Below are 20,339 nucleotides of genomic sequence, written 5' to 3' on the forward strand. Positions count from 1 at the left end.
GATGGTATTATCATCAGTTTATTGATTATCTTGTTTCTAGATCGGATTTTTAGAGGTTTATAAGATGTAATACATATTTATTATGCACAAGTTAATCATATAAAACTAATCAATAATCAGATCGTTGTGTTTCATTTCATTCAAATCAAATCAAAATCGCAAATACCCCCCTTTACCGCCATGTCTCATTTTATTAACGTTAAATGTGTGGGTAACAAAGCAAATAGTCGTCATCAGCCTACTTTCTTTCGAGTAGATTTTTTGCTAATTAAAACATTCCCCTGTTTAGCGAAAAAATCTACTCGAACCAAAGGGGGCAACAGTTTTCCCTAAGCGTATGGACTCGAAGGCTCGTTACCTTCAAGGGGTGGGGCGACAGGTGCTGCGGGCCACCCTAAACCCTCGGGGGGTGAAGAGTGAGGCGTTGTGCGAGAGCAAAATCCTGCCTCGCTTCTTTCCTCCCCTTCATCCCTCCTCCTCCCCGTGCCAGCCTCCTTCTCTCTCTGAGGTAACAACAAGATGTCACCTCCCTCGCCGGAAGACCTTCCTGGACCAGCCACCGCCGCTGGAAGTGGTGAGGGGAAGGGGGCACTCGCAATGACGCCACTGAGGCCGTCTCGGTGTTTTCGATCTCAAAATGGCGCCGATGCTTCCTCCACCGCATTTCTCCGTTCTCGTCGGGGACAGCGCGTCATACACATGTAGGCCGATACTCAACCCTCGTGTATCGTTGGAATGCCAAGGTGATGTCCTCTTAAACATCTCGGTCTCTTGATAGACAAAGTTTAACTCAAATAAAACGATGATGCCCAATTCCTCATTCATCATGACTGGTCGACAATCCTAAAGGTAGTTTTACACAGGGCACGGAATCGCGCAGGTTAGAACTGCATTAATGACGTGGAATTACGCGAATGCACGAACTGAAATAGAGCAGGGGCCATTTTTCCATCTCACGTCCACGTATTCTCTCATGTCTTCTAACAAATCACCGCATCACACGACGCAATTTTGACTGCGCCTTCGTACACTTGTCAGATTGTGCAAGTATGTGTCCCGTGTATTGGCCCGTCTACTTGTTCCTCGATGAGTGTCTTCATCAGGCCATCATAACTCAAGATATGGCCAATAAGGTTGTTCCGTCTTCTTGTCAAGTTTTTCATGGAGCTTTTCTTCTCTCCCACTCTTCTTAGAACTTCGTTATTACATTCTTAGTCGAGCCATTGGTCCTCATCATTCTTTTGTAGCACCACATTTCAAAGGCATCTACCCTTGAATTCTTTGCGGCTCTCATTGCTCGTGCCTCCCTTCTGTAGAGAAGCATACCTACTCCAAATGTAAGTTCATACAAAAGGTTTCCTTATTTCTATGTTTAAGTTTAAAATTCCTCATTAGGCATCTTTATATTGGAGTTAAACTTTCGTAATTGAGAATTCTACCAAACTCTAATTTTTTAACATTTTGAAGAAAATATCCAAATTATGTTGAATCCCTATTTATTATCCAGTGCCAGAGTTAATGCTCATCCCCTATAGCTGAACTTTCTTCAGGTGGAATTTTCAATAAATATTATAAGATTGACGAATGACTTTTTTTAACTATTCGAAGAAATCATGAACCTCTCTAGAACTATCAAGGCACTTCAGATGGCACTTCAGGCGAAAGATAAGTCGTAACACAGCCAACCAAGATCTCCTCTAGCGGACCCCTTTTTTAACACGTTTTTTCACGCTTAAAAGTTAGGAAAATATTTCGCTTTTCCTCGCAGCCATTCAGTGATTTAATCCTGATGTAGGATATCATCATAATTAGTCAACAATCCTAAGATTGGTTAGAGGCAGCTCTCCATTTCTCTCTCTTATCCGCTAGCCTTTTCATAGTGACGTATTTCTACTCTTTTACATCCTTTATGACCTGTCCTATGTAACTCATTCGGAGTCGCCCCTTATCCTTCTTCCCTTCCACCTGTCCTTCTACGATTGTTTTCATTAGGCCATCATGTCTCACAGTCATTCATCATTCTTCGGCGGCACCAAATTTCGAATGCTACCACCAGGATATGCATTTGCAAAAAAAATCTGGCGCAATACAAAATAAAGAGCTCAATGACGCGTAGCAACGCAAACCTCTTAACCTCCTCACCTTCTTGCTCCTGGTACATTTTTTCGCCCATACTTGCCTAATTGTTTTCTTTGCAAGTTTCCATCATTTATTTCTGATGTCATTTAAATTTAATTTTCATTCTGAATAAGAAATTATATCCCAACGAATTGCTGCAGTACTCCCCTAAAGCAGCTCCACCTGCACTTTTGCGGTATAACCCTTCGCAAATGCCTTCAATTTTTTGTGAACTCGACTATCATTCCTATAAAAACATTTAAATTACTGAATCTTACGTCGCTTCTCCCGGAGTGTGCGTAAATTAATGCTGTATGTTAATACGCACGAAGTGTTCTCCATAAGAAATAGTGGTATTTTCAATGAAGCATCACACCCGTTTTGTTGGGACGATCGGTAGATTTTTCTTGCGCACGTCATAAATTACCTAGAATGAGCATTGATGCCGATGGCGGCCGTATTATCTTTTTTTACGACTTCTTGTCTACTGCCCGGGAAATTTTTAGAGTTCGTCAGAAGTAATATGCCAGTAATTGAGGTCGTTCGATAGTAAATTAACGTAGCACATTTTTTTGATTAATTTTCAGGCTTATAAACAATCGAGGTGGAGTTAAGTCGAGAATGCAGTGTACGGATGGTATGGGCTCGTAGGCATTACATGTTATGATCTGACTATAAATGAAGCAAAAATGGAGAAATGGTGATGTTTAATAGGTTTACTCAAAGAGGATCTAAGTGAGGAACTGCGTCAAACAAAACAAAGATTTTTTTCGGACAGAAAAATAAAAAAAAATCAAAGATTTAAACTGGTCATCAATGTACAGAAACACAATTTCGCCTCATTTTTCTTGTTTTCACCTTTCACTTGGCATGTCATTCGCGAAAAAAACTTAAGTTTAAAAATTAATGCCCGCAAACACGTGAAAAGGTATTTTCTCCTAGATGTTCCTCCTATTATTTGTGATTTTTCTCCGAGTAGTTTTGGCGAACAAAACTGAATGAAATTCCTTTCTACAGCAGTTAATGAAAAAAGAATTTCTCCCTGCCAACACTCTCACATTAGTAACCTTAATTTGGTGTATTGGGGGTAGTTAGCTTGGCATACCACTTTCTGTGACACATTGTCGGTATTCTTCTCAATATGGCCAAATGAATTCCTGAGTTCAGTCCATCGTTGATTAAATGTGAAAAAACTCACCCTCTCGGTAATAACGAAATTACAAAGCAATGCATTCATCGGCCTTTGATAAACTCCTTTGGCACTACAGAGTTAAACAGGGTTATTTTAAAATAATGGTGTTGTTTCAGTAATGCATTGGAAGATAGTATGGATAGGGTGGCAGAGATTTTTCACTACTGCATTGCTTAATGGTGGGCACTTCAAGTGCAGTACTCCGTCCGTCGAATGGAACGTTTAGCCGTGGTCCCTTTGGCGGGCTTCGTTAAGAGTTGAATAATGTCGATGCCGGGTTTCTGTCTTGTCGAGCGACTAAGGGCGGACTTTTTGAAATCTGTTAAATATCTAAAAAAAAAGCTATTTGAGACGTCAAATTCGAAAAACAAATAATTATAAACTGTAGGTAAATCTGTCTTAAATTAAACCATGTTCCAAACCCCACTATTCTCATAATACAATCCTATACTGCATTAATTACTCATAGCATAAGCCATATTATTACCAGTTATTCTTCCTCCACCATGCAGTACTTCTTATTACCTGTTTTTACAATAATTACTTTTCCATTTAAGATGCTTAAATTGCTGGCCACCCTGCCTTCTCCTCTCTCCTCCGTCCAAAAGGTTTTAAGTGAGGGCTTTAAATTTAAGGGTCGCGAAGGGGTCACCTGCCGTGCACAGATTGAACCTGGAAGCACCTGCCGTTGTCTTTTTTATGTATTATTTTTCACTATCTTCGCTCCAGCTGGTCACTTGGGAATATGTGGAAATAACTGTTGAAGTTCTTAACTCTATAGGAGCATGCGAATGTTCACGAACTGTTGAAGTTCTTAACTCTATTTCTATAGGAGCATGCGAATGTTCACGAACATTTTTCAAAAGGATAAGGATACGTCTGCTAAAATCTCCAACCCTTTATTCATTCTACTTCCTAAGGGCAAATTTTAATTTTTGTCCGTTGGAAATTAGTACGTTGGTGGGGAGGGCTGTCTGTTTGGGGCGATGATCAATTGTACTAACTGAAGTATTCTTCCTCTGTGACATTTTCTCGGGCCAAAGTCAACCCTCTCAAATGTAGCTCTAACCAGTAAAAATAGAATTCTAAAATAATATTACTCGTTCAGGTAAATTTATTGGGCTTACAATTAGTGCAAACTTACTTTTCCGATGTAATTCTAAAATTTTATACGCTCAACTTGATGACGACGAACGAGTATACAGTAGAAAAGTTGGTGTTATATAATGATTTGAACGGTGGAAGCCCTGATAAGACTTCACCATAACATACTTTTCCGTCCATTGCTGCTGGTAAAGTGAATATGCTGATACGAATCCAAATGAACTTGGAATTTTTTATGCTCCGTAGTTCATCCAAACTAATTTATTTATGTATTTAATGTAGCCCAAACAGCAGGAGGCAAATTACAAAGGAATCGCAATAACAAAGAATAAACAGTAAGCTAAACGCAAGTAACAATAAGCAAAATAATATTCAGCATTCAGTATTATTAAATATCAAACAAAGATATGGTAGTGTTCATTACTGTGGCGTAGCCACGAGGGGGGTTTCTGGGTGACAACCTTCTTTAGGCCCCTTTGAAAGAGCCGCCAAAAAAACTGGTAAGAAGAGCTCAATAAATAACTTTTAATAAATACCCGTACAAAATTACTGTTTTGAGTCCAAAAACTCTCGTTTTCAGCATCAAAAATCCCAAAAATTTCCGGGGGAGGACCCCCTATTCGCCCTGGGGTGTTTTCCATACACCCAGGAAGGGCCCCGAAATCTCCGGTAAATCCCTCCAAGTTTTCAAAATCCTGGCTACGCCGCTGTGTTCATAGGGTGGTGCGAAGTATGGGTGGAAAATTACGATAGAGATGGTGCATTTTGATTTGAAAGTTTGGATCACAAAATGTAAATAGGAATCGATTTCTATGGACATTTTTGATCATTCATTTACCTGTTATGCAAATGTTGAATCGATCGCCAAATTCGGAAGATACCTATATCGAAGTAAAGAAGCAGTTCGAATTTAAGAGTCGAGGATACCTGGTGGTCCCCTTGATAAAATTTTCCTCTTATAGTCTACTCGTATTCTTCCCTAATTATTCTATTTCACATCATCCTTTGACCGAAATCACTATTAATTTTCCATCCCACATGCAAGTTGTTCTATTTGATGTTCATCGAAATTTAGAAAATTCTCCATACCTAAGTAACTTCCACTCTCTAAACCTCTTACTTGTGCGAATACAAAGAGTCAGTTGCATTTATGTCAAATCTACATCCACGAGGTACGGTGCAAGACACCATCAGGGTGTGTGGCACGGGGTTATTATATACATATATTATATATTATACAACAGGCATGCAGCACCCATACTAGCCTCAATCATGACTCAGTATTACATTTATCACAAGCGACTTATTACTGCCTGAAACAATTTAAATTGCAACACCCTGGGGACAGCCATTTTGGCTGGGATCTGCAGCTCATCAAATCAAGAAAAATACCGAGCGAGCGAACCTAGCCTTAATCAGAAACGCGCCCGCATGCCGGGCACAGGCCAAGCACACAGGACGGTCAGACTAGAAACTAGGAGAGTGTTAAGGACACGAAAATGCTACCATCCAAACTAAATCATTAGTAAGTAGTCACAGATAAAGTCAGAATGGTATTCGGCAGCAAGCCATGAACACTAAAAAGTGGGAAAAAGAGAGTCAAGTTCTCTTTAAAAGTAACAAGTTGACAGTGTTTACCAATGTCATGTTTGTGATAATTTGAGTTGCGTGCTCAATTGTTCGTTTATAATGCATGCTCTTGCGTCACGGAGCTTTGAAAGAAGGTATTGAGTGTTTTTGCACCTAACGTTACCATTAAGTCCGCGCAATTAGCTGCTAACGGACGGTGTGGAGTGAGGGACCTGCGTGGGCATAAAGTCTCGCTGCGAGGATGCAAATTTCAGGCGAGACGCGAAGTGCCGAAATGTGATTTTTTTGCGGAGATGGAATCGTGGGTCGTTGAACTTGGCTGGGGTGCGGATATTGTCTGAAGCCGGTGGCAGCAAAAGGACGGGTTCACACCGGTAACAAGATACAAAATGGCTCCACCATGGCTCAGGTTTGCATCCCGATCTCAGTTTAAACAGAACGGGCTCGCCGGCCAGCCGAAAGGATGCTGGTTGGAATCCCGCTCGAAGAAAATTGTATCTTGGAAAGCATTCGTTTTCATTTCGTTTCATTTCAGTAGAATACGTACGCTTTTGTTCGTATGAGTGTTGGTTCGTTTGTAATTAAGTTTTGAAAGAAAAACGTAAGTTGATCTGGATTCGTGAAACTATATTCATATTGCCATTAGCAATGGTCGGAAAAGTAAGTTTGTTTTAACCGTTATAACTTTACTCGTAAGAGTTAAATTTCTTTTGGAATTAATTCTCTATACCATACTAACTTTACCTCTGATGCATTTAAGTAGGATAAGTCATTCCAATGGACATCGATCTGACAAAATTGCGTAGTTTCCTGTGACCTAAATGTAGTCAATTGCAAGGAACAGAATGGTTTAAGGTGTGCATTTGGATTTAAAATCGCAATAATTATTCAATGACTCATATAAGTTATTCAAATTCATCCTGTAATGAATTAAATTAATAATCTTATATAAGTTTCCAAATTCCTGGGATGCATCCCGGCCGACGCAAATGATTTTTCCTCCGTGGAATTTTCGCACCTTATACTCACTTATGAATGATAACGTAAAGGTACGCTGAAGGCTAGTCAGTAGCTATTTCCTGGAATAACTCCTGTGAAGCCCAAGGAAAGTCATTCGTCGTATAATTTTGATGCTAAGCCGTTATTTTAAAAGCATTCTTCGGGCGGAAGCCTTCGGCGTTTCGTGGTCAGGATACTTCCATCAGTTTGGTACCATACCTGTTCTGCGAAACTCTTCGATCGCGGGTAACTCTCACGTCAAATGTATCGTTCTCTGAGAAGAGTACACCGTACTGATTGTATAAAGTCGGAAAATTTATCGTCTTAGTGACAATTCGTGTTTGATTTGCAAGTGAATTTCTGAAAAGAGCTCAATTGTTTAGTGTAGAACACGAATGGTTTTGTTTATTGCGAGTAGTATTTCATTTAGTTTTTTTACGGTTATATCGGACCTTTCTAGCTTTACCACTGTTGTAAACTGAGTTGAACGAACAATTCCGATTGCCAGCGGGTAAAGACATTGATAGAATACAATGACGCATTTTTCGAGGATCAAACTCTAAAATAAAAAGCAGGAAATAGTAAAACAATATGGCACCAATATGGCTCTAAATCAGCAAAAAGATAATGTCACTTCTTCGTATCATAGTAAAGTAAATGTAAATGAATTCAATGTTACATTTAGTGATTTGCATGGAAGTTAGGAGTCATATGGTTTTTATATCTTGATGATTATTTCAATTTCATCACCTTTCGTTCATTAGGATGCTTCTTCATCAGTTTGGCGTCATGCCAATCGCTACGAAAATAGTCGACTCCAAGGCTTTGGTTCGTTTTCTCAGGGAGGCATCTCTACGCTAATTATATGAAGTGTAGAAATTGATTTTCATAATGTAAATATATGTATTAATTATATGCTCATGTTTAATCGAGATCAATCATCTGTGGTAATTGTTACGTATTTGTTCAGAAGTGTTCTCTCCTAAACTCTCTTCACTTTCTTGCTATATCTGATTACAGTGCCAATCATATTTCAGCTTAAATAGGGTGGTTTCCTATTATTTTTTTATTGCCTAAATCGAAAGATTATTACTCCTGGAGTACGTATTTCACGTTTTTAGATTTTTAAATGACGATGTCTATTTTTCGCGATTAAATGAAAAGTGAAAATTTTCAAGCGCGCGAAAACGCGACGCTTAAGTATGAATGTCGGGAAGTCTCTCCGTGTGACGTATTTCTGGTTCCCCCTCCCGCCCTGCGAGGTGACCTTGAGGCGAGGCTTAGCGCTGATACGACGCAGGCTGCTAGCGGCTAGCCTAGTACCCTGCTGGCTGGTAGCGCTTGGCTTAATTAAGGATTATTAATAACTTATCAAACGAGGAAAACTTTCCGACCTTAGCCAGTTTTAATAAGTGATTGTTAAGACATGTTTCCCTGAGCTCTGCGCCTCATGCATGCAATGGTAACCTCAGACGACGTATAACTCCTATCTTCTCGTATAGAAACTAGGTCCCTGTGACGTCACGTGGAGTGGCATCGCATGGACGCCAATCTGGCCCTTTTCAAATGAGGATAAAAATGGACCATTGCCATTCGTCTAACCCGGTATTTCTAAAACAAAATAATTTGTATATTATGAATACAGTAATGGTGGATAACGAATCGCAATCAATGCCTTTCGTTTTCTTTGATGAAGGAAACCACCCTATTCAGAGTATAAAATAAATATGTGAAGAATAATAGTTTTTTTTTGTTCCTACTCTTGCTTTTAAATATATAAACTTGAAATTTGTCTTTAAATACTTCTGCGTGAATTTTGCAGAGCAAATAATTTAGTCAATACAAAATTCGAATTGCCAATTTTATTCAAACCCGTACGACTTCTTGTAGTTTATTTCGTTCAATTCCAAAGGTCCAAAATAACTATCAATGTTTCATTCCATTCATTTTAACCGAATTTCGTTTCCCTTACGGCAATAACATGTAATATTTCATAATGCATCTTTTAGGGGATAAATATAAGTATTTCACATCTCGAATGAGGCCTGCGTTTAAATAAGAAACCGTTAACTCATGCGTACGCGTGAAACTACATAAATAGATTTACTCTCATGCGATATTCTTTTCCGTTTTCATTTTTTTATTCGCTCTCTGACTACGCTCCATTTCCCGAGAGCTGTGTGACATTTTTATATTTAGACTCATTTCCAGAGCAAGGAGGGATACACAAAGAAATCGTACCATGCTCCCCAAGAATAGACGTCGGCATTCATTGTTAGTGGGAGTCACAAAGGGAATTTCCTCGAGATACCGAAAGCATTGCTCTTAAAAAATTCCTCCGTCACGTCTTTCCCCGGCATCAATGTCCTTCTATTCATTTTGGAGGCGAGACGCGGTTTCTCATGATTTCACCTTACATAAAGGCCGTCGTGAGCATCCAATATTGACGTGCGATTTCTTCAGTGTATTTCATTCAAACCTAAATAGGTTAAGTTTTAATGAGTATTTAAGTCTTTGGAATTATTTTTTCGTATCATGTTTTGCCCCCCTAATACTTTTACCCTTTTGAGGCTTGCGGGTTACCCTTGGCGTGTGGGATTTTCCCTGTCAATACATTTCTTCACCACATGCTCCCAATTTTGATATATTCTCTGCTGTTGCACTCTCACGTACTACTGCGAAAATGTTGATCTGTGGTTTATGGCTCGCTTATCATTCGTCTCTCGCCAATGTAGTTGAATAATGAATGTTATTTAAATGTCGTGGGTAAATGAATTTGGTAAATCGCGGAGTCATGCGCTAAAAAAAATCGCTATAAATCTGTAATTGTATTCCTCGATGAAATGAGTAAATTCGTGCCCTTATGGTGACGAGAATTTCGCTCATTACTATGGAACCGAGTCTAAATTTAACGGACATAAGTATACATTTCAGTAAATAAATATATTAGTTCTAATAGCCAATATATTTATCAGTATTGTTTTAATGAGTGCCTTGTAAATTTCAAGGATCAAACCCTTATAAATTAAGCAACGTAAACATATTTGATCTGTAAATAATGGTATTTTATGTGTAGATTTCTTTTTGTGCAGAACATTTATAGTCTGATGAGACGTTAAAAAATGAGTGTCTCGAGGCGCCATTCGTTTAGGCTTAGTTAACGGCAATGACGAGTGTTTGCCCGCCCTCCCGCCATTACTCTTCATTCTTCCTTCACAGCGGCGCCAATGACCTCACTTATCAGTCGTCCTCCCTTCTAGGCTACCAGCAGACGCTTCTTAAAAACATTGAGGCTTCCGCTTTTCCTTCTACTGTTCTCTTCTTCTGGTTGGATTCATTGGAGGCATACAAACTAATTGGTCCTAACGTTTGGCTGTTATCTGAATCGTTTCGGATGCACGTATATACGAAAACTGTTGAAATATCCCTTAAATATTGACGTATAATTTTATCCGCGATGGTTTTCATCCCTTCTGTTTTTTGGTGATCCGTCATCTTTTTAGCAAAGTGTATAGTTACATCAAGACATTTAATTGAGGTTATTTTAAGTAATCCATCATCTTTTTAGCTATCTATGCCATTAGTTACATCATTAAGTTAAAATGAGCTTACTTTAGCCTTTCTCTTGCCTACGCCTACATAAATGGGTGAGTAATTTATGGTCATGTGCGGACTTGTAATATACCTGCTCTACGTTTAGACATTATCTTAATCCTGCGTCTTTTATGAGTTAGTGCCAAAAGTACCCTTGCATATTGCCATAAAAGTTGGTCCCTTTCAATTTTTAGGAAGTATTACCAGTTTTTAACGTTAATAATGAGACAATTTTATCATGCAGTAAAATTTAATTGCCATATGTTGCGTCGAATTTTCCAATTGCCCATATTGTAGCGTTATTAATCGCTTTTCCAGATGCGGGCTAGGAACGTCAGAGCGCGTTATTTTATCCTGAATTTTGTCGAAACATTAATCGTTTTTTCCAGTATTTATTCATGATTTCATTTGCTCACATATTTCCGGTTTGATCTGGTATTCTCGTCATCGTGCTCTGGTTGTGGGGTTTCGCTATTCTCGACGCTGCATATATATCTCTTCGCGTCGGCTTCCGAGTCTGTCCCCGCTAGTCGGGCGGCCTCGTAGGCGATGGTCCAAGTGCTGTGAAAACAGAAGGCAAAGAGAGAGAGAGAGGAAGGGAAGGACGCTCGGGTACATCTCCTTTAAAGCCGCGCATAGACCTCCTCCGGATTGAACAGCCCCTTGGAGGCCTGTGAGATGACAACGACCGCGACGAAAGGAAGGAAAGCCACGTTTCGAGCAGCGAAAGCACGCCGGGAATTGGATTGAGAACACAAACCGATGATGACTCAAATTCTCGTCACAGACGTTGGAGGGTACTGTGGAGAACGATGGACCGAGAAATCCGAGAGGATATGATGCAACGTCGGCCTCAGTACCGCGATTGGAGGAACGAATTCCTCTCAAAGTCCAGGATTTAGCTGTAGCATTGGAGTGAAAACCACTGTCTGAAAAAAAACGAGACACCCGAGTTTGTAAAGCTCCATCATCCAAAAAAAGCAGCCAATTTCAACGCAAAAAAGTATGCACATCTACATAATACACTGCGAGACACCTCTAGGGTGCTTGGCAGTTGGAGATCAATCACCAGCAAGCAAAATGCAAAATGATTCCCATGTGCACACCGCACGGTCATGAAAATGTTACGCATGCTAACAAATCATACTTCCACATTCATCCAAAGGCAAAAATTGCCAAGTACTTATGGAGCCAAGGGATTATAAGAGAGATTTTTCGAGAGTAAAAACACTGCATCATACTCTTTTAAAAAATCCCCTGCCCGGTAGTATTCCTTGTACTTAGTTTTTTCACAAAACATTACCAATCGTTTGCGCATAAAATCAAGTTGCCCAACTTTGAATAGTACTACTTTTTACATGAGGTATGAGGCTTTCCCCGTGCAGATGAGTTTTTCAGGTTTGCTTTGGGACAATTTCTGTCAACTCTGATGTAGGAGCCTGTATCTGCAGCTTTCTCTGTCATTGTTGCAGTGGTATAAATAGTGCATGTTGTAGGAATACCATACTTTGGTACCTGCATCTTGTATCTTATTTATGAATTTTAGCGGTTCTAGAGCAGAAGAAAACTGTTTTTGATGGTTTTGTAAATAATTTTTGTGCCCTTTGTGCCCTGTGCCCTTTCACTTATGTTATTTCCCAGCTAGTAGAGTTTTGACAAGATGGCGCTGCGTTCAGCTCTATAGATTTCCCTCAGAACGCCCTTCCAAGGAGACTGGAGATCAAGTAAAGATCTCTGGCAGAGCACCGAGTGCTCTCAAACAATGAACGCTAAAAATTTGGATTAACGAAAATACCGCGAGTAACATACTCCACTTGAAATACCTATTCTTCATAGCTCTTCATTTTTCTCCCTCATTGAATGTGATTTTATTTCGAAATATTATTGGACATTCATTACGAAATTTACAAAACCCTAGATCAATTAAATTGTTTCGACATTTTTAGACCCTCGAGAATGTTTCGCTGACGTCCAGACGGCTAATTCTAATGCTATCTTTTGTGTCGAATTTTCAGAGCACAAAACGCATCCTGTATTGCCGCAAACTAAAACTGAGTTGTAATTTTTTAAATTAAAATGATTTGTTATGGTTATTTTCCTGAGGAGCATCGTTATGCGTGAAGCAGTTAGACGAAGGAAATAGATTCCCATTTTTTTGTAATCATAATCAGCTGATAAAAATTCAAATTACCATTTTTGAGTCACAACCAAGTGTTCACGACCAGCCGAAGAGTGATTCAATCGTTGCTGACTAAATTTTGTGGAATTTCTTCATGATGAGGGAATAATAACGACTTCCTAGTTTTCCACTCTACCTTAACCCTGATCTCCCGCAGATTCTGTAAAGTAAAATTCCTATTTTCAATCGGAGAACTTTCATGCCACGATTCCATCAATTTCATTATTCCAACAATCAAAAATAAAACTTAAGTTCCATCACTTATTCTAAATCAATTGTGATGATATCACCGAACTCCCATCCTTCTAAAACTCATTCTTTAAATTGAAACTTCGCTATGTATACGTGGTACATAAAAGGTACGTTATATAAGTGATAATGTATTATTGGTAAATACCGAATTATTATTATTATAGTATTCTATCGATTAAGGTAGGTTTTCATGGAGTGTTCAAGAAGTGATCTGGAAACCTCCCTTTCCTTCCAGCACTGCCTTCTTTAATTCACTGTAAGGCCTAATCCCTTTCAATCTATCTAAAAATCCTATTCTTTTCCGTCCCCTCTCTCGTTTCCCTAACATTCTATTCTCTAACACCTTTTTCAACATCCCCTCCCCGCTAAGCACTAACTCCATCCATACCTTCTGTCTCTTCCGTATCTCATCTAAAAGCTGCCTCTCCTCGCCAACCATATCCAGCACTTCGTCGATCCTTTTCCTCTCCGTCCATTTCACCCTCTACATTCTTCTCCATACCCACATCTCGAATGCCTCCAATCTTCTCTCGTCTTCTTTCCTCAGTGTCCACGTTTCCGCACCGTAGAGAGCTACACTCCAAATCAAACCCTTCACTAACCTTTTCGTTAAACTCTTACATAGCGATCCTCTCAGAAGCTCCTTCCTGTTCATGAACGCCTCCTTTGCTAGTGCAATTCGCTTCCTTATGTCTTTGTTACTGTGTCCGTTTTCCTCTAATGTGCTGCCTAAATAGTTAAACTTCTCTACCTGTTCAAGTTTTTCTCCACCTACTTTTATCTTGAGTCTCACATTCCTCGCTCGCGATAAATAAGTGAAATTTTATTTTTTTCCATAAATCACGGTCTTGAAACATCTACCCCTTTAGTAATCCGATAACGTTCTTGAGACTGTTCTCTCTTAAGGGCCGCATCTTGCGATGCTGTGTCCCGGCGAAGGTTCTGCATGGTAAACCGAGCAAAGGTATCGTTTTCCTGAAATGAGATCCCGACCGCAAACCTAACGTGTCGCACGTTTCGTTTTAAGGGCTGCGGTCGTCCTCTTCGGCTCCCTTTCATCAAAACTCGAGTTTCCCATCCGACAAGACTGAGGCTGTAGCAGAGGAAACCCGTTGTTTTTCGTGAATTTCAGTTGTTCCTTGCGGTTTTAAGCATCTAAAATGAACAACTATTCCAAAAAAAGGTATGAGAATGCACTAAACTTCATTAAAACTAAGATTTTCATGTAGGTAGTTGAAAGGCATTTCCATGTCTCAAAGCATTTTTGCTTTCAATTCGCGCCTAGTTTCCTTAAAAAAGGATTTCACTATCCTTAGAGCAAGTTGCCAGGTATTATAATCGGTTGTGGTAGTGTATTTGAGTATTTTGCTATTTCAAATCAGGAGTTTTGAGGAACTGCCTATCTATGATCCATACGTGGTGTATTTTTTTCGAGAAATTGAATATTTACGATATTTAGTGATTCCTTTTCAATCAATGAGCTGCCATTTTGGGAGCATTTGGTTTATCCCACCGCAAATAGCATGTGCTACCTCGTTGCAGTCACCTGTTTCTGTATGCGCGATCAATTTCAGTTGTAAATTGGTGCGGGTGCTGTGAATTCTAAAGGCCAGAAACTAGACATCAAAATGCTTTTTTACATTTTTTTTATATTTAGAAAGAGTAAGTAGTCTTGATAAGAGGAGATTTAAGTCATTTTTTTGTAGAATTGCGGTGGTTGTAATTTTAATTAGTCCCACGACGCGTAGGTGTTAGTGATTTCCAATCTGTGAAACCCGTATTGTCTCCTCTTCCTGGTAACTACTGGAATGAAAGACGAGAGAAAATATGCACTACCTGGGGAATAACCTTACAGAAAAATAAAAGCTTGACTATAAGCTGAGAAGTGAAAGCCGCAGAATATTCATATAGTGAATGATAGTATTCAGTTGCCTTGTGCGCGAAATGGGTCCATATATCTCCTCAGCATTTGAATCTACTGTCCGTTATCCCTAAAACAAGCAACCTTTTTTGTGACTTAACCGGGTAAGATGAGTCTAGTAGTCTCTTTTAACATATCCTTTTTATTAACGCTACTTAATAATGGGAATTTTAGTTTTTACATCACCTTGGTATTTACTGAATACGCCAGTTTCAGCTTAAGCTTTCCAAACCAAACATATTAATTACGCATCAATTAAACTTTTAAATGACGCATTCATTTTTAAATTTAGTATAAACGGTGAGTCTATTAGACTTTCGAACGAATACTTTCATTTGGACTAGAAAGGGTCTCCTTCGTTTTGATATTTTAGGAGAACCTAAGCATTTTACTCCCTCTACCGTTAAGGGTCGTATTTTATCTTTTTTGCGGCTAATTACTTGATTAAAAGTTGCGTCATCTTCTTGAAATTTTAAGGGTGTGTGGAGTAGATTTTTGTCAAGATTAACCTGTATTTCAAATATTTCCTTATGCAACTGAGATAAATAATAACATTTTTTAAATTTGAGGTACAAATTTTGGCCAGAATCTACTCCATATTCCCTGAAAATTTCAAGATGATATTGTAATTTATAATGGAAATGATAATTTTCCACCAAAAAAGACCGGCGCAACTGAAGTAATGCGTATATTTAAGGCTTACCTATATACTTCCTTTGGTACTGAAATAAGGTCTCAGTAAAGTTAAATCCTCAATAAAGAAATAATATGTTCAATTCATTCACGAAAGATAATAGTATTCAGGCATAAAGTATAATTTAGGACGAGAAAGCGAGAGTTTATCCCTCTTTATATTTATTTTTTGCAATTACCTCTGAAAGTCTTCCCCAGCGAGTTCAGGCTGCGATGCATGGATACTAGTTCAATCAGTGATACCCGATATATGTTAGAGTCACCGGAGATTGGAATCGTGCCCAAATCATGTAGGGAAGTATTGATAGTTTTTCTCGCCATACAAAAGATATATGCCTATCCAACATCATTACTCTCGTGAAATACATTCTCCACGAAGTTATTGCCATTAATTTTTATAAATTTCTGAAGCGTACGAGGTTTTCCTAGTAAGTAAGTCAATGGATTAAAAACGAAATTCTTTGGCTAAAATTTTTTCCATTATTGTTACAGGAGATACCTTAAACTTAAACTATTTTACGTAATCACCACATATATTTTGATACTAAATATATGATACGAGGACTCTTATTCTCCCCATTCACTTATCGATGATTATCTTCACCAAAGGATCATGTCTTATGATTCGGTCCATTTTCAGGCTCATATCATACCCAGGGAAGACCTCTCAAATAGCTCATGGATACAATTCAATGACAAGTGGTTATTGCACGCTTTTGACCTCCTCGCTCTCAAAACACAAGGCTTCGAGCCATTTTTTCATGTTCGGGGGCAAATACAATTTGATGGTTGATCTTCCAAATTTTTAATGCTTTTTTAGTGTGTCTCCGAGCTGTTGCTTGAAATATTACATCGGAAGTAAGTTTAGCTTTAATAGCATTTATTTACTTATTTATTTCTTGATATTATGGTTGATTTTTATCAAGTTTATTTATTTTAGGAAAGTATTTAGTTTTTTATGTCTTCATTGTGTTGATTACCAAAATCTAACAAAATTAAGTTTATGGCCATAGTGCTGGGCGGAAACACTTAGGATGGTGCACCATGAATGTCTTACGATGTTATACACTGTTTAGGAAGGATTCTGCTTTGCATATTATGTCCCTGAGTAAGAAAGAGCTTCAGAAAATCCTAAATATCCGTCCTTGATAACCTCAACTATCCTTTGTTATGACTCAATGCTCAGGAGCCAGGTAGTGTGTGCGTAAAAGTAGGTGGTGAGACCGCTAGAGGAGTACGTGACCTTAGTTCTTAAGTGAATATGAATGACCTTCATTGTAAATCTTATTGACAGGGAATGCTGTATTAAAACGTTGCGACTCGATTGAAATGTGGCGTTATATACCTACTTATATTTTATCACCCTCATCATGTCTCGAGCGTGTCTTGCGCCATTATATGGTTGTCCTTCTTCTAACTATATTTATTATTAACTCTTAACAGTATTTCACGCCCAATGGTAATCCGATGATGGTATTTTTGCAGCCTCGCATCATTGAAATTAAAATTAGATTCTTGTAATGTGGGAGCAATTGGCAATTGAAACGGGAAACTTTTTACAATGTTCCTGGCTGTTAAATAAGATACCCACTTTGTTCTTGGTTAAAAGAGCATTAATTTCATCATCTGATCGCCTCAAATTTTAGCAACGAAAAAGACAGGATTTTTGTTTAGCTTAGAGTGAAATAAAAGAATTTTAGCCACCTTTTCTCGAGATTTATTACTTTAAATAGCCGCTAAAACGTTTATATAACATGAATTTGTACATAGGGCAGTAGCTTTGACTCATTATTCCTCGGTGAGATCATCTGATCAAAATTTCATGCTTCGTTATCCCATGGCGCTGTACTGATACATCATCACTTGAATAATAACATGATGATGTAAATGTATCACCTTGAGAAACATCGAGAAGCTCTTCACATTTTGAAACTTCAACTAGAAATTGTTCTTTCCACAGCGTAACTGTGGACTTATCAATAGAGCGCCTTGATCAGCAATAATAATTATTATTAAAGTATTCTACCGATTAAGGTAGGTTTCCTTGGAGTACTTAAGAATAATTCCGGGAGCCTCCCCTTCCATCATGCACTTCCCTCTTCAATTCACAATAAAACCTATTCCCTTTCATTCTATCTAAAAATCCTATTCTTTTCCTTCCTCTACCTCGCTTACCTAACTTTCTTCCCTCTAACACTGTTTTCAGCATCCCATCCCCGCTAAGTACTTGCTCCATACTGAATATATATTAAATTAAATTATATTTTTATTATGATCTGACCATGCTGGCAAGCAAAACGTGACTTTATTGATGAAATGTTCCTAATGGCATAGAATATTCGATTTATTTCGTGCTCATTTTAGTGTATCTGAGAGAATCATATAAATGTCGCCACTTAATTTACATTAAATTTTTCCTTGAAAAAGTAACCGTGATAATACTTAGTTTTTTTCCGGAAATTAAAGTGCGAAGGTTTCACCTGCGCCGATTCCCATTCCACTGGTGCCAATTTCCATTAGGAGTGACTTTTTTTTAGTTTTTCTCACCTCAGAGAGAAACCTCTCCAGTATTGTTGAATTACTAGAACCAAATGATTTACTATTCTCACTCCCTATTGGCCAACATCGTAGTAATTCATTATAATATTGTTTTTATACCGTCGTAATTCCTTCATTCCGTAAAAATTCCCTCATTAGTAACCTTTCTACAAACGTATTTTGTGTCCAATAACATGTGAAAAAGAAGGACATTTTGGCACTAAACTGAAGAACAGTTCATTTTTCTTTCTTCTACTACTCTTCTGACTTGGGCCTAGAAAGGATAGCATTCATTTCATCGACCTGAGTGATGGTGAAACCCTCTGCATTTAAAGTAAATCCGGAAACCCCCCTTATCAAATTCATCGCATCTCGTCTATACACCAATTTGGGCTCCAACATGTCGTTTCGTCGCGTCGCTTCGGCTAGAATTGGAAGGCACTTGGATGAATTTTTGTCGTGTTTCCAACTGACTTGGGTTCATCTACATCTACATTATACCCCGCAAGCCGCCTAAAAGGCGTGTGGCAGGGGTTGTTAGGACACCAGTCGTTTACAAATAAAAATGAAGTTCTCTTAGGAAATTACGACTAAAATTTATTAATTTAAAAATCCTTTATGGTTCGGAGGAAAAACGAATTCCCATATCTATCCGTTCGGCAAAACATCTGTTAATTTATCGCTTCTGTCGGACTGGAAATATATAATGCGGCTCTAATGTTATATTATCCGTGTCGCTCTTAAAGATATGCATTCTCAATTGTTCAAGCAATCTAAACCAAGCGCTCAGCCTCCGAGTCTCCAGCGGCTCCCAGCCTAATTCGCTTAACATCTGGGTAACGCTGTCTGTACGCCCGCAGTGGTTTTTGAGGAACCGCGCAGCCATAGTTTGTATTTTATTCAGTTCGCGGATTAAGTCCTTCTGCACCAAATCCCATGCGCTCGCTGCATATTCAAGGTGCGGTCGGACGTATGTGAAATATCACCTTTATTTTACTTTCTCATCCGAAAATCTTCCCACAATACGCTTTACGAATTATAAATTCCCTCAGGGCTATGCCGCAAATATTTCTTATGTGTGTTCTCCACGATAGGTTCGAGGTTATCGCAACTCCATGGTACTTCACTTCATATGTTACCTTTTTTGTTAATACCATCCACAGCATAAACACGGTTTAAGTTGGACAAACTCTGCAAAAAATGTACCGACATGCATTTGCTCAGATTAAGGTCGATTTTCCACTCTTGGCTCCACAAATAAACGTTGTTTAAATCCGATGATAGAATTTCATGGTCAGAGTGATCACTAATTTCGCGATAGATGACAGCGTCGTCAGCAATAAACGTATTTTACTGCTAATTACTGCTAAAGGGTTAAAGTTGTAGGCCGACGTTTCGTTGGAAGATTTTACCAGCACCCTGATGTTGACTTTCCCAGCAGGCTGGTGTTGGGAAAATTATCAGCCCTGAAGATATTGGGAAAGTTTCCTAACGAAACGTCAGCTTACAACATGCAGACCCTAACCCGGTTGGAAACCCGAGAAAAATGCATTCAAATCATTCACCTGGAAAAAACTCAAATTCTTTATAGGTAAGCACTATTTTCCGTGAAATATACGAGAGTTTTGGTGCTTTTTTTTCTGCAGCCAGTATTTATCAGTCAGCCCAATTAGGCCTACTACACTTGCAATGATAGCTAGGACTCCATGATTTTTGCAAATGAAAATGTTTGTGGCTTTACACTTTTTGCATTTTGTACTCTAGTTTTAGGTTTCGTATTACTCTTTACGATTTTTCCAACAATTTTGGATGGTGATCGTACCTCAGTACCACATTCAAAAAATCCAAGCAATAATGATATCACGAAAATTCTCAGTCGCGATAATCGCGGTGCCCCACAATGATAGCGAGCATAAATCTATTATGGTACTATAATAAATATTCCACCACCCAAGGTATCTTTATTGCAGCAAAGTAAAAAATTGGCTTCCGTGTTGGTATTTATGAACTTGTCAATTATGGTAGGTCTGAGCAATTCTGAGTGAAAAGTGAGAATACTAAAAAGTAAGACTTCAGACAGAATGTAGTTTTGGTTTTCATTAGAGTCGCGCTGCTAATTCGGTTCCGTTGAGCCTACTGGTATGGGGAAGCTTTTCGTC

Source organism: Ischnura elegans, chromosome 5 (assembly GCF_921293095.1).
Source record: "Ischnura elegans chromosome 5, ioIscEleg1.1, whole genome shotgun sequence".
Taxonomy (NCBI): Eukaryota; Metazoa; Arthropoda; class Insecta; order Odonata; family Coenagrionidae; genus Ischnura; species Ischnura elegans.